Source organism: Calliphora vicina, chromosome 4 (assembly GCF_958450345.1).
Source record: "Calliphora vicina chromosome 4, idCalVici1.1, whole genome shotgun sequence".
NCBI lineage: Eukaryota > Metazoa > Arthropoda > Insecta > Diptera > Calliphoridae > Calliphora > Calliphora vicina.
In genome coordinates this window covers 71,757,379-71,774,853 of record NC_088783.1, presented here as the reverse complement: position 1 = coordinate 71,774,853, position 17,475 = coordinate 71,757,379, and positions in this window count along the sequence as shown.

Sequence of the window (17,475 nt, the reverse complement as noted above, 5' to 3'; positions counted from 1 at the left end):
TTTAAATAGAAAAATCTACATAACTGTGAAATTTCACAGTTGAATTTTCTATCTATGCAAAATTAAAAAATTAAATAAAAAGCATTTTTTGTCATATTTTTCAAAAATGTAGTGTGTAATTTTTTTTAAATCGGAACACAAACGAATAAATAGGATCATTTTAAAATTGAATATACCCAAGGTGTCCTACTTTGGGAAACCCTGGTTCCGCTCCTGGTTGCGTCATGAGGTCATTCATTCAAATCGGCGTAAGGGTTTAGATGTTACAGATTTATTTCCCCCTTTTTTTTTTCTCATACCACTGTGCGATCGTCACGAAATTTGATCGTGAGAGTTCGACTTACATAAAACTTAATTGCGCTGAGTTTGGTTTGAATATGTTTATAATTAAGATATTTATGAGAGCTTAAATATTTTCAAATAGGCCAATTGTATGGGGGCTAGGATAAATAATGGGCTGATTCTAACCAAATTCAATAGCCTTTGTCCTTGGGGGGTGTCCCAAATTTTGTCGAATTATCTTTAAACCTGCGACCTGTAGTTTGATTACAAAGTTTGCATGTATGGACGGACAGACGGACGGACATCGCTTAGTCGACTCAGAAAGTGATCCTGAGCAGATTGGTATACTTTAAGGTGGGTGTTGGGACAATATGTTTGTATGTTATAAGCAACAGTCCTAACCCATTATACCTTCCCTACTATGGTGGTATACTTTATAAACATGCATTTTTCTTAATAAAACTTTTTTGTATACTAAACAATTTTTTTTTATAATTTTATTTGACCTTTATATATATAAAGGATAAAATTTTGACATTTAGTATAGAATATTTGGGTTTTTAACGCTTTAAGAAGTTCATTTTTCAAAAAATATTTAAAAATACTCCTGCTATTCTAACAATGACAAGTTGTATGTCAAAAGAACAAGAAGAGTTGTATAATATTTTGTATTATCTTTTTTTTATCCTGTAAGAATCAAAAGATGTCAAAAATGTACTCCAATTTTTTGATTTGCCGCTTTGAGCGAAATCTATTTATAAATGGGTCTGAAGACAATAAAATATTATGCATTATGTCTTAATTAGAGGCTACACGTCCAATTCTTCGCGAGTGATGTAATCTATATGCTCTTTAGTCTTTTTTCCTCGATTCCTGATACAAATAATCAATTTAAATGTAAACAATAAAAATGAAATCCTTGAATAAGGACCTTTAGATAGAGAGACAGCTGAATTTTTCTTCGGCTTTTAGCTGAGACTTCAAGCTATAATTGTCGTCTTTCGTTAAACAGCGCTCCACAGCGCTAAAAAGATGCAGTCCACTGAAGTTGATGAACATTAAAATTTTGATGTTGTTTATATTTTGTTCTACGAAACTTTTTATATGACACTTTTTGCAACTTTTTTTAATTCAAATCTCATCTGTGAAAATGGTCATTTACGAAAATATACAACAAAGTCAAATGATAAGTTTATTGTGATTGTACCAAACGATTGAATATACAGTAAAAGTGCATGCCATTTTAAACAAGCGAACATTTATGAACTTCGAGCGTGTCTGTCCAAACAAATAATAAATATATCAGCCTAATATTACGGAATCGTAATATTCAGATATCTGACAACAAAATAGCAAAAAATTATCATAATCGGCGAATATGAAAAAAATTAATTTCTGCCACTCTTAAACCAATGTGCAACGCCGTTATGGAGGCTCAAGGTAGGGTACCTTCGACATGTAAAATTTTTAAACAAATATTTCAAATATTTTTATATTTTTAGAAAGCGTTAGGCTAGTTTATCTCTTATAATTTCCAAGATTGATATTTCATATTTTGGCTATAGGTCCACTTCCATAAATCACCATGTATCGAATTTTATAAAGATTGGCCCATAGCTTCCATATAAGGAACACTTCCGAAAAATATATTAATCTACAACTAAATCTATGTATATTGAAGCAAATTAATACACAGAAAAGTAATTCGTATCCTAATATCATACTACTGGATTTTGTGAATATATATTTTGTGAATATAATTGGCCACAGCTCCCATAAAAGTCAACTTCCGACAATCACTATAATGCCCATAAAACTCTTTTAAAAGACATTATTAGAACGAATGGCATGGTAGGTTCCCATATAAGTCCCATAACCGCAAATTGATAATTACTATATTTTTCATCTTTCTACTTATTTCTTGATACAACTATAATTCACTAATGTCACAACTTAATGTCTTCATAAAAGAAAATTTCATTAATTCACTAAGTCTTAATCTACTATCATTTTCAACATATTGCAAAATATCTCTCTATTTAAGAAGGTACATTATTTGTCATTACATGATCCCCTGTCAGGCTGTTTTAAATTGAAAATGTGTAAAGAAAGCACACAAAAAAAAAACAACATTATTGTTCATTTTGGAAAACAATTGTTTTATTATTTGCGGCTAATACAAATTTCACAAATCGTAAATAATTCAATCTATTGTCTATTTTGGCATTATTGAAGAATATTCATTTTGATTTAAGACACTTGGATTTTGAGCATTAATATCACATCTCAAATTGGACAAATTACAAACGAATGAATGACAAATCCGCTTTGTTTGAAATGACGACAATCGCACATGTAGATGCGAAAACAAAACAGAAACAGCAAATAGAAAACCACAAAGACAAAAACAATAAATTGATAAATGATTGAAAATCAATCAAAATTAAGACATACAAATGAATGAATGAATGCATGAATAAAGCACTGGCGGGCACGCAAACACAACACGCTTATAAAGACTTAAATTCAAGTACAACCAAATTGTATGTGTAGAAAAGTAGAAATCAAACTCTTAATGAAATTTTTGAATACATACTACAGAAAGTATTGCTTCCTTTAAGTAGTAAAGTGGGATTTCAAAAAATTCCATTCAGTAATACGGATTGATGGACCTAAACAAAAACTCATATACATGTAACTATAGATATATTTCAAGAAAAAATTAGCTTTTATTTTTATATTTCTCAAAATATGTTAATACTGTTCCTACATTCATTGTTCTAGTGGCCTGAGACACATTAATGGTCTGGGGAATTTTTAATATCTTTAACATTTTCTAACCAATTTTTGTATTTTATATCTCATTACACTGATAATTACACACATATTTCCATTCTTTTAAATTAAGTTGCAAAAGTAATTATTTAATGTCCAAATTTTTACACAAACTGAAAAAATATAATTTTTTCCCCTTGTAAATGTTCTCACGAAAGGCACGCCAATTTTTAACCGGTCTAGCACAAACTTTTGTCAATTTTTTTTATCGTAATCTCACAATCGAAAATAAAACAAGTTAGAACGGAAGATTCGGCAAAGCCGAATATTTTAGGAAGAAATTTGTATGGGGGCTAGGAGAAATCATGAAACGATTCTTATAATTTTCACCAGAGTTAGTCCTTTTATCATAAAAGTAACGTATGTAAAGTTTTATGGTATTATCTGTAATATATTTACACAAATAACCAAAAATATGTGAAAATTGTCAATTTTTTTTTAGGTTGTCTCAAATTGTGTTTCATAGCTCTTGTTTTACTGAACTGATTTTGCTGATTTTCAATACCAAACTGCTTAGGACAACAGTAAGTATTTTTTTTAAGTCCACCAATTTTGTTTGCGTATTTTGGACGTGAACATGTTTTACACAGATACACAGACGGACAGATAGACGGACATGGCTCAATCGACTTAGAATTTCATAAGGATCAAGAAAATATATACTTTGTTGGGTCTCAGATGAATATTTATCAATGTTACACACGGAAGGACAAATTTATATATACCATCATTCACCACTTGTGGAGGAGGACGAAACGCTGGTACATTGCCAGTGCCAATGTTTATAGATATAGAAAATAACTTCCCATAGAGAGCAAAACTTATGGAAATGATAATGTGTATCCATAAACGGAAATAATTTAGTATTTGTTTTAACTTTATATTAATTTATTGAATCTGCTTATATCATTTGGCCTAACAATAACTTTTTAAATCTTTTAACTAAAATTAACACTAATTGCTCTAACGGGAGCATTGAGTGATAAATGAACGTTGACTTAGCGGGGTGATAGATTTCCTCTACAAAGCCTTGATCTGGTTGGCTCTGTGCGATCTGCGTGGGAACTATGTATTGCCGTATCAACCGATTAACTTACTAAATGATTCCATGTTGTTCACGAAAACCAAATTGATGAACTGTGATAACGTTTCGGTTATTTAAGTACACAGAAAAAATTATATTTCAATTTAAACATTTATCCCATATTGAACTGGTTTCAATTATTTCATAATTAAAGCAAGTATTCATTTGCTCAAAAACAAAATTTCTTGATATTTTCTATTGAATTTTGAGTTTTGAATTTGATTATTTTGACAATTGAATATACAATTTTCGTTATTGGTTGAATTTCAAACACATAAATTATTGAATAGATAATTTTCTTAATTGAAACACAAAAAATAACAAAAGTGTGTTTTCACACTTTTGTTATTTATTATAGATAATTTTCTTAATTGAAACACAAAAAATAACAAAAGTGTGTTTTCAATTACGTAAATTATCTATTCAATAATTTTTGTGTTTGAAATTCAACCAATAACGAAAATTGTATATTCAATTGTCAAAATAGTCAAATTCAAAACTCAAATTTCAAGAAATTTTGTTTTTGAGCAAATGAATACTTGATTTAATTATGAAATAATTGAAACCAGTTCAATATGTGACAAATATTTGAATTGAAACGGTTTAAGAAATAGTTTTTTCTGTGTATGATATAATTTTACATTGCAATACTTTCTCAAATAACTTTGATACGTACGGTAGTAGACTTATAGGTCTGTATGAAGGTGGCATTGTTAAATATTTTCCTGGCATCATTATAATCTGAGCAATTTTCCAATTTGTTGGAAAAGCGCCTAGTCTAAGCCTTCAGTACAGATAGCACGATTGTTGCTATATTCGGAAGATTGTTAATCATGGAAGGTATAATTCCATCATAACCTGGAGATTTTTTTGTTTTTATGTTATTTTTGATGACTTTGCGAACGGAATTTAACTAATCCCTAGATTGGATGAGCAGTGTGACATTAGGAGGCATGAATATCGTCCAAATTTGTATATCTTTAGTAGTTTTTACTAATTGTTCTTCTGGAGGGTGGCTTGGTGCTTTATCCACGATTAATAAAGCCTTCATTGTAAGAGATTTCGATTCTGAAAATAATTAAACCTGTAGAAAATTAAACTCAGGGGCAAACATTTGAAGATTCCAGATTCCACTTAAACACTTAGTCAAATAAATAAAATGTTTTTTATTTTCTTCAAAATACATGTTGAGAATTTTGTTATTCCATATTTCATTAATTCATCTAAATGTTTTACTTTTTCTTTCAACGAAATTCTTCAACGGTTTTCCATATTTAATTCACGTGAACACGTGTACAATTATAGCCTGCTTCATAAAATCGAATGAATGATTTCGTTCGCATTCTAAGTTGATTTTGGATTCCTTAACTACATGTTTACGTGATCGAATCAGTTTTCTTTGGCTTCGAATGCGAACGAAATCTTTCATTCGATATTGTGAAACACGCAATTAAAACCACTATAGAAGAAATGACAGCACCTATTATTAAGGAGAGTAACCATTGAAAGCGGTACTATAACGACTTATTTTCTTATTTTTACATTATTTACTACTTTTGTTTTTTATACTTTCTGTTCGTTATATTGAGCGTACAAAATTCGAAATGTTCGCTATATTGGTCGTTTGTTTGATTTTGTTTGTTTTTTCTCACCATTCGTTATATCGGGCATACAATTTTTGAAACGTTCGTTATATAAGGTAGTCAATATAAAGAATTTGACCGTGCGTTAAATCGGATTTTCTTTAAAGTGAGATTCGTTATACCGGGATTTGCCTGTACTGCATAAATCTAGTTCTTCCCGATGGTTGATAGTACTGGCGAAGGTTGTTGATCATTAGAGCCCATAATGCAGAAATTGGAGCAGCCTTATTGTTAACCAGTCGAGCAGCTCTAGTACGGTAATAACAGACTGCTTCCGTACTTCAAAATACATCTGTATCTTCATCGTTTTATTTATAAACGTCTGCCCAAAATAAAAGCCCAATGCATGTTCTTAATTAAATATTTGTCACCTTATGTCATACCCACTTTACGGTGAGGTTTTGTTCATTCCACTTTTGAAACGTTTTCACGGCTTTTACCTTCAAAATCAAATACGGCTGACTCGATGAGCCTTTGGTTGCACGAGATGGGCCAACAGTACTACGAAACACATTAGAGTATTATTCGAATTGCTTGATTAGGTAGATTGGAAAGCCTTATAGCATTGTATTTTGAACCAATGCGGCCTCCTAATACTAAAAGACATGTTCGACATGCCGCATTCCAAAAAAATTGAGTTCAGCAAAAGAGTGATGTGAATTTCCATACATTTTATATGGTGTCTACATTTGTCGGCTACCAGCTAGGAGATGGTCACTTTTAAAAGTAGGGCCTTGGGGGAGCTGTAAATTATTTTTTTAACGTGTTAGTGGTCAAAAGTGCTTAGAATTGATTTTTAGGAAGCTACTGAAAATTTGTGGAAATTTTTTTTATTCAACTTTTTCTGGAAAAATGCTACAAACGAGCACATAATGGTTAAATACCTTAGTCAGGTACTCTGCAAAAATTAATGCTTTTTCCTTAGAATTTTTTGCCCAATGTAGTAATTTAAAGTCATATCTTAACGCACATACATTTATAAATACATTTATTGTAATGCAGCAACATTTCTATATAACTATATATTATTTAAAAAATATTACCGCAACTTTGGTGAAAAAATAAAAGGTAAAGAATCAATCTGATTTAATTAAATTATAAACTTTTTGGATTAAAATAAATAAATATATATTTAATTTGAAGCTAATTTACATACCGGCAGTACCAGCCAAAATCAAATATACAGGAATGGCTACTATGGATTTTTTTTTCGAAATTTGGCACCAAGACGTATTTATAAAATATATTTAAGGAGGTCCTTTATATTTGGTATGGAATTACAATTAAATTATTGACATTTGGAATGGTTATTGTTAACAACCATATAATAAATAAATAAATTTTAATGTGTTAATTTGGATTCAGTCAAAACTTAAAAAGAGGTTTGGTTTGCTTACTGATTCGACTACTACTAACAGTTAATTCTTTTAAATGAATTTGTCTCAATATGGAGTTCATTATTTTAGCTTACACTGTATTTTTCAATATGTGCGGTTTCAATTGATATAATTTATTAAACAATACATGTCTGCTTCATTAATAATGCAACACATTATTGATGTTTGAATAGTCTAATTGTTTTAGCATTAGAAAATATAAATGCTTATAAACATTTATTATGTACCAATAAATAATGCCATGGATAATTACAGAGGTATATACAAATATTTGTATACTCAAATGTAATTGATATAATTAAGACCACAAATAAAAGTGTTGCAGACAATGCTTTAAATGTAAATTTATTGTTTTGAAAATTAAAATTGGAATGTATTTACTCAGAGAGAATTATTTGTAATGTTCGTTAAATGTTGCAAATATATATTTACTTCATTAGTTTATTTAATCTCAATAATATTTTAAACCTTTTTAATAAAATTGTGAAAACAATCTTTATAGTAGTTCTTCATACAGATGTTTTTTTTCAATTCATTTAGTTAAATAATGGAAAGTAATAAATATTCTACTATACTACTTTCCTTTAATTATTGTTGCTTAACCAATTAATGCCTGATTTTGATGAAATTTTATACAGATAGTACTTAAGGCATTTATATTGCCGTGGATATTTTTAATTTTTTTTATCTGCCATACCTGAGCGTGCAGGATATGGGTATTTTTCTACCCACTTCGGCATATATGGATTCTAAAATATATGTTTTTTTTTAATTAGCTACTTACTTAGAAAAAGGAAGCCCTTAACTCATTTTTTTCGATGTTTTAATTATTAAGTTGTAGATTTATCAATACCTAGCTACAGGCGCGGATATAGAGGGGGGTAATAGGAATTCCCCCTAACCCCAAAACCGAAAATTTTTCATATAAAAAAGGAAAAAAGGAGAAAAATGTAGAACACATTTAAAATTCCAAAAACTAACCACACAGCCCCACTCCCAAAATGGTTGATCTGGATCTGCGCCTGCCTAGCTTTTATACAGATGGTGAAAAGTTGAACCACATATCTAACTGTTATGTTAACAATTTACCATCAATAGATCTACATAAGTCTGGCTTGATTAAATATATTATTACATTTTTTGATAGGGTAAAAGAAATTCAATAATAAGTCAGTAAAAATTGACAAAGTTCTAAAATTTATGGAAAATTCTTCAACACCTTAAAGTTTTAGCAGTTGTTGGCTAACAATTATAAATAGATGAGGAAAATAACGACACAAACCACATATATTTTCCATCAGATATGGTTGATAGTTTTAGAAAATATTATAATGTCTGATAAAATTCAAATAACTAATTAAAAGTCTGGTAAGCCTGAGATCTAAAGTTGTATATTGACGTTGAAAATACTGGAAATATTGGTCTCCATAATATAGGACCATATTTTTTGTTAATGAAGAGAAAGTCTAGGAAACATTATATAAAAAATATATGGGGTTATTGGGAATTTCTGAATCAATTTATTATTCCTATTCAATAGTCAAGTATTCTCATATTCTTATATGTTCTTATTATGATTTTCTGAAGAAAAAACTAAATTTTTGCTTGAAAAATTAAATTCATATTTCATATGTTTTAGAACCGATGCCGAAGTGGGTATTTTTATACCCAATCCACAAAATCGTACTTGTAGCTTATGAAAGTGGGTCTAATCACTTGGTTATTTTGTTTGCTGATAGAGGAAATCTAAAAATTGCTCAACTTTGGCCCACTAGTTTCCCACCAAGGAATGAACTAATATTACCGAAAAAATTATTTTAAGTAGTTCGGTCCTTACTTTATCTATTCCAGAAAAAAGGTTTTTGATATCGCTCTTCTAGAATTTTCTAGAATTATTCTAAAATTGCTCTATTTTTGGGTATTTTTCTACCCATACGGCGTTAATGGGTTAAATGACGTTATTCATCATGGTTTTTACCGCAAGTCGTGTGCCATGCCATTGGTTTATGTTTTATAAAATTATGATTACCGATCCGAATTTCAGTAGGAGAATGTGAGGCGGAAATTGAATAGTTGACGACATCATCTTGGGAAGTAGCAGAAGCGATAGATGTGTACGTCATCAATTCGATGGTAATTTCAATTTAAATCTTAAAATTCAATTCGACGACATCAATGTTTTTCGCAGGTAATATGGCAAGTTAGCTCAACAAATCATGATTTTTGTAATTTTGTGCAATATTTGGAAACACCTTTCGGATATGTTCGGATTTTGATTCGGTGAACTGGCAGAAAGCGTCGGGAAATTTAATGCAGCTGGTCAAAATGTCATCCGGGATTTTGAAGTTGCCAACGTCCAGCAATTGTTTGGGAAATACTTCTCCGTATTGATGGTTCTGCAGCTCGACACGCATTTTCACAGTCAATTTGAGTTTCTGGATGTGTTTCCACAAAACGGACGACTTTAACCATGAATTAATTTCATCGGCTGGCGTGGACCGTGGAATCACTGGTATTGTATTGTTTGTGGAAAATCACCTGCCAACAGAATCATCGCACCAAAAAACCGGCTTTGATTGTTTTGTAAATCTTGGAACCTTTTGTCTAATGCCTCCAAAGACTTTTTATGCTCCACTGTACATATCAAATGATCAGTTTGTTTTCGCACTGTTGTAGGAAATGTTGCACGTTGGATTTTCACTGATTTGCATATTCAATTGCAACTTGATTGATGAATAAGCAGTTCGACCGCCTTCTAATAACGTAGCTGCAATTGCTGATGAAAGAAGTGGAAGTTGCCAAAATCATAAGAGTGTCGAACGCATATTTTTGTTTTCAAGTCAACAGTGGGACGTTTGTTCGAACTGATTCACTCAAGGCATCGCAATAATATAATTTTTCGCGTCGCAATTCTTAATTAAATGCATCGTGCATCAGATAATACCTTGTTCGACATCATCAATCACATGTCCGCAATAATTGAACAACAGTTGGATATCTTTCCAAAAAATGATTGTCCAAATCGGTACAGCCGTTGTCAACTGATAAAATTACCGATTTCAATGCAATTTGAAACCGTTACTTTGACAAAGTCCTAATCGAAACATACAATATGTAAACTGGACTATTTTCAACGAAAAAGGTAGGATAACAACTCCTTTCTTTTATTAAAATTAAATTAGTTTACTCAACTCAATTCTATAATTATCTACCAATTTTTGAGACATTCCATACAGGATATGTGGGAAGAAGCTATCTCCTTGCATCGGTTTTGCTGAAATAATTTATCTTCACTTAACTAAAAGGTACAGTGCTTTGTCCATCGTTTGTCCTTTTCTTCTGGCTGGATGGTTGTCCATGTAAACTTTGTACCCAAAGTACAGGTCGCAATTGTAGAGATATTTCGCCAGAATTTGGTACATGCAAATCCAAGGACGAAGCGTGTTGAAATTGGATACATTCGGTTATTTATTTCACCATACAAATGGCCTCCAGTAATATGACTTTATCGGCATAAGTCTAAGAAATATTTTGGAATCCAAATAAAATTTGACAAAAATATGCTTCATATAGAAAGAAATAACGCTAATTAATTTCAGTACGACGGTTCCATAATTGTTCATAGCTCCCAAACAGGTAAAAGAGTTTTGGTTGCGACAACCGAATTTGTAGCTGATAAAATTATTCTCTCTTAATAACCGAAGTTTTCTGATGTGACTGACAAATTCGAGTTGAGGATCTTCTAAGGTCGGCTTCCTTTGAAATCATCTTTATTACAAAGCTGTCGTGTTAATGAACGGAGCTTCTAGTACAGGATTTGAGGAGATAAAGTTCGGCTAACGACATATTGTTGGAAAGTAATTGCAACGTATGCAATCCAACGTGATGGTTTCCGACGAGTTAAATGCTTTGGCTCTCATTATTTACCTCTCATCGGCTAAATACAACTTGTTGGCTATAAATAGCTTATGAGTACAATCCGACGAGATAAATTCTTCGGCTCTCGCTAGGCTAACTACGGATTTTAACGGGAGTAAAGAATAACTAGATTTTTTTTATTTCTTAAACTATGAGTACTTATTTCTCTAATAATATTCGCTGTCACAGGAGTACAAAAAGATTACTGTTTAAATTAAGATGAATATTTGTATGTGTTTTGCATTATTCGGGTTGCAAAATTTTGTAATTTAAACAAAATGTAATTTACTTAATACTTATTAATCATCATCATGAGACTTGTGATTATGTTAGACTTTGGTTGCTGAAACAACAAACATCAACTGCGAGTGACCGCCACCTATATTAGCTTTTAAATACAAGGTCATAATAAATCTGTTTGGCCTTGAGACTTATAAAACTGTCAATATTAAGATTATGTAGTTAGATAAAATAATGAAATAGTCTCAAGAGCATTTTAGGAGTAGACAAGCGAAAATATAGAAACACAAAAATAAAACAAATTGAAGAAAATTAACCAAATATAAATTTTGTGTCTATTTAATGTCTATCTATTAGTAAATAAAGTTAATACAAAATTTTTGTATTCATTAAAATAATATGATTTTTCCCAGCAATAAATTTAAGTTTTGTAGTTTTCAGAAAAGTTGTAAAAAAATTCAAGAAATTTCACTAAACGTTATTAGATGATACACTAAAGATAATTAACTATTAATCTGAGTTATTTCATATGGATTTCAAACAACATGTTTTGCTGGGTTATTTAATCATATCAAAATTCACATCTATAGCTATAGTTTATTAAATGTATAGGTTGCAGAGACACTGAAAAAAATGTATTATTAAAGTTATTCATGACGACATTACGCTGCACACAGTGGGGCAGAATCGATTTTTTTGGAAATATATCTGGTATTTCTTAACCGCTGCACATATGTCTAGAAATACACAATTTATGGCCAAAACTCAAATCATGCGATTACATTTTTGGTATTGCAATGTTGAAATAAACACTTACAATATACTTATTTGGACTTTTGTTTTTTGAAAAACATACTTATTACACGTTAGACCGCGATGAAACAAAAATGTAAGAGTGCTATATTGGGCTATGCCGAATCTTATATACCCTTCACCTTTGTTGTGGATGCATTATTATTTTTTATAATTAGTATATATGTATGTACATTGCCCACTTTCAGCGTACAGCATCCTAAATTTATCAAGAACACTTTTAAAAATTGTAGAAGTTACAAACGAAACAAAACACCAAAAAACAAAGCAGTAAAACCAACACACATCCAAACATACGTTTTGTTGTATAAAAAACAACAACAACGCCAAACGAAACAAAACACCAAAAGAAACAAGTAAGAAAGTATGGTCGATCAAGCCCGACCATATAATACCCTACACCAAGTAAATGAGTAAAAATATTTTTCTTTTAAAATATCAATTATTTATATTCGTGAGTGATTTTCGGAAGTGGGCCTTATATGGGAGCTATGACCAATTATGGACCGATCACCATAAAATTAGGTCGTGTGATTTATGTCTATATTAAAGTTAACTATGTTGAATTTTGTGTGTATACCAAAATTTTTAAGCGATTTATGCACGTTAAAGTGATTTTCGGAAGTAGGTCTATATGGGAGCTATGACTAATTATGGACCGATCGTAACAAAATTTTATGACATGAATTTTGTATATATAAAACTTATTTGGAGCGAAATTTATGTAGATACATAGATAAATTAAACATTTATGACCGATAAAGTCCAATTTCGAGGGGACATTTGTATGGGGGCTAGGTGAAATAATGGACCGATCAATAGGCTAGGTCCTTGGGCCGAAAAAGTAATATGTACCAAATTTGATCGCAATATCTTCAAAATTGCGACCTGTACTCTGCGCACAAGGTTTACATGGACAGCCAGCCAGCCGGCCAGCCAAACAGACGGACGGACGGACATCGTTTAATCGACTCAGAAAGTGATTCTAAGTCGATCGGTATACTTTAAGGTGGGTGTTAGACTAATATTTTTGGGCGTTACAAACATCTGCACAAACGCATAATACCCTCCCCACTATGGTGGTGTAGGGTATAAAAAACAAAAAACAACAAGTAAGAAAGTATGGTCGGTCAAGCCCGACCATATAATACCCTACACCAAGTAAATGAGTAAAAATATTTTTCTTTTAAAATATCAATAATTTATATTTTTGAGTGATTTTTCGAAGGGGCCTTATATGGGAGCTATGATCAATTATGGACCGATCACCATAAAATTAGGTCGTGTGATTTATGTCTATATGAAAGTTATTTATGTTGAATTTTGTGTGTATACCAACATTTTTAAGTGATTTATGCACGTTAAAGTCATTTTCGAAAGCGGGTCTATATGGGAGCTATGACTAATTATGGACCGATCGTAACAAAATTTGGTGATATGAATTTTGTATATATAAAACTTATTTGGAGCGAAATTTGTGTAGATACATAGATAATTTAAACATTTATGACCGATAAAGTCCAATTTCGAGGGGACATTTGTATGTCAATAGGCTTGGTCCTTGGGCCGAAAAAGTAATATGTACCAAATTTGATCGAAATATCTTCAAAATTGCGACCTGTACTCTGCGCACAAGGTTTACATGGACAGCCAGCCAGCCAGCCACGGACGGACGGACGGACGGACATCGTTTAATCGACTCAGAAAGTGATTATCAGTCGATCGGTATACTTTAAGGTGGGTGTTAGACCAATATTTTTGGGCGTTAGAAACATCTGCACAAACTCATAATACCCTCCCCACTATGGTGGTGTAGGGTATAAATACGCAAGGCCAACCAACACACATCCAAACATACGTTTTGTTGGTTTTTTGTCAAAACAAAACCAACATACGCAAAACAATAAAACCAACACACAACCAAACATACGTTTAGTTGTATAAATAACAACAACACCGCCAAAAAAAACAAAATACGCAAAACAATGAAACCAATGCACATCCAAACATACGTTTTGTTGTTTTTTTGTCAAAGCATGTAATAAATTGTGTTTTTTTGATGAAATTTTCAGAGGTTGTCTCGGATTTTTGCTCATATCTCCGTTATTTATGGACAGATTTTGCTGATTTTAAATAGCAAAATTCTCGAAAGCATGTCTGACAGAATTGTTGAAGATTTGGATCCCGGAGATATCTGGGTCTTTCAGAAAATTGATTTCAACAGACAGACGGACATGGCTTAATCGACTCCGTTATCTATAAGGATCCAGAATATATATACTTTTGCTTCAAAAATTTAGTTTTTTTCAAAAATTTTATTTATATTCATTAAAACATTGACTTTAATTAAGAATAAAACAAAATGTTTAAAAGTGTTGAAAAAAATATAAAAACCCGAAATTAGGCAAATATGTTGGGAAATTTTTGCGATCAAATTATTTTATCATAACTTGTCCGTTTTGTTAATAATGGACACTAAAGCTAATTTTTACTTAAAATATTTGGTTGGAATTTTTATATGGAATTTAAATAAGAATAAAACAAAATGGTTAATAGTGTTGAGAAAAATATAAAAACCGAAATTAGATCAATACGTAGATTATCTGCAATCAGTTTATTTTATCAGAGCTTGCCCGGTTTGACAAAAATTGCACTTTTTATAACGGCTAAATTTTTCTAAAAAATAAAGTTTGAATATTTATACAGCAATGAATATAAAACAAAATGGTTAAAAGTGTTGATAAAAATATAAAAACCCAAAATTAGACCAATATGTAAGAAAATATTTGCAATCAATTTATTTTATCATACCTTTCCCGTTTTGTGTTAAGAGATATTTAAAAAATCGAAATTAATCCAATATGTTGGGAAATATTTGCAATCAATTTATTTTACCATAACTCGCCCGTTTAATGCAAAACTTACAATATGTGAAGATAAGGAAAATATTGATAACTAAGCTATGATGATATTGAAGCAGAAACAGAAGAAATTAATCTAGTTTTAGAGTGTGAAATGTTAGCACATTCAAAATTTGTATTGGTCACAAAAGGGCTAAAAATTGCTAAAATTTATTTCAACCTCTCACTTATTAGTATTCAATTAATTTTCAACGTAAAAAAGAAAGTATATGATTTTGGCCAAAAAAACTATACTCCAGACCTATGTGCGCTGGTCCGATAGGGATACAATTTGACGTGGTCGTGGCCAAGGAGTATTTGAGTTTAAGTTATTAAAATGGGCTCTACAGAAGACGAAAAATTAGCCAATCTAAACAAAAAACAAAATAGTTCGAAATAAAAAACTTGTCAAAAGATCAAAGGGAATCCCGAAATTCCCAAAAATTGGATCAAAAATCCAAAAAATGGTATTTTTTACAATTTTGCCCATAGGTTCCACTTTTCCTTTGGGACTTGGAAAATGCTTTGGAGATAAATTGAAAACACATCAGGGTTTCCAATGCTGCTTTTCGTTTTCTGATCCCAGCTTTGGGCTTTTAGAACGTGTGATCCAAATTTTAAATTTTGATAAAAATATGTCAATTTCCGAAGGGATAGGGAAGAAAAATAGGACATGTTTTTTACTTCCAAATGTTCCTCTTGAAGATGCCTTACAGAACAACATACAATTTTTTTATGTTCTTAAGGAAAGTTTTTAACAAAAAAAAGAGTTAAGTCACATTTTTGCCCAAAAACAGCAAAAATCTACTATTTTTTGAATTTTTAAATTGAAAATCGTTTATTTTTGGATCCATAATGGATATTGCTCTGAAATCTTTTGTATATTATTGGTAATTTAGTTATCTAAGCAACAAAAAAAATCGAGTACTTTCGGTCCAAAAGTACGCCCTATATTTTTAAAAAGGCGGACCAATTTTAAAATTTCAATTTTGAAATGCCTATTACTCAGAAATTATAAGAGATAAATAGCACACGCACAAGCAGGTTTTTTGGAAATCGGATGGGAAACAAAAAAAAGACACGTGTTTAAATATTTTACAAGTCGAAGGTACCCTAATTTGAGCCCCCAAAGCACCACCCCTGGAGTAGTTGTAGGTCCCATTTTAATAACTTAAACTCGAATACTCCTTTGCTATAACCACACCATATTTTATTCTGATCGGATCAACCTTGGTTCAATTTCCTTTCCATCAGAAATTGTATATTCCAATTTCTTTAAGTGTGTTCGTTAACATTTACCTCCCTTCTCTTTGTTATTATTTTTTTTCCTCAACTTCATCAATATTATTGAAATTAATTAAACATATTTATCGTGTTGTTAAAAATAATCATGCCATTAACCAGTACAATGAAGATTTGCTTGTCCTTTTTTAATCGTCGGCTATTATTGATATAAACTTATTATACCCTTCACCATGAGTATAAATATAAGTTTATCATTCCGTTTGTGAACCCACAAAGTATATATATTCAGGATCTGTTGAAATTAATATTCCAAAGCCCCTTAAATAACTTTAATATACGACTGAAACATCAATATATCCGCTATAATGGCACAAATGGCTGAACTGTCTTGATTTTTTCACAATTTTGTTTTTGGTTTCAAAAAAAATTTCACAAATTTTTTTTAACTTTTTTTCACTAATTCACAAATTAATTTTTTTTCAACAAAAATACTTTTTAATATTTATCTTACAGTATACTGTGGAGAAGGGTACATAAGATTCGGCACAGCCGAATATAGCTGTCTTATTTATTTTATTTTGTGTTTGAATGTAAATACTTAAGTATTAAATTTCAACAATTGACTGGGAATCTGAAATAAAATTCTTTTATTTTAAAATATTTTTTTCATTATTGGACAAAAGGGTTTTGTGTGTATTTTAAACTGTAAATACATAATAGTCTTATAATAAATTTTCATTATTGTTTGTAGTTTGTTTATGGAATGACAAGGCCTTAAAATGACCTTCAATATTCATAGAAAAATGCTATGATAGAAAAAGTTAAAATTTTGTGGAATTTTAATTAAAACAAGTTAAAAAGTATAGTCGATAAAGCCCGACCGAATAATACACTACACTGAGTATATGAGCAAAAAGTTTTTACTTTTAAAATATCAATAATTTTGTTTGCGAGTGATTTTTGGAAGCGGGCTTTATATGGGAGAAACAACTGATGGACCTATCATCATGAAATTAACATTTGAGTTTTTTCGTTGCAAAAATCATAACTTTTGAACCAAATGAGGTAATCAAAAACTTTACAAAGCATATGATAGATAATTGATCAGCATATGAAAT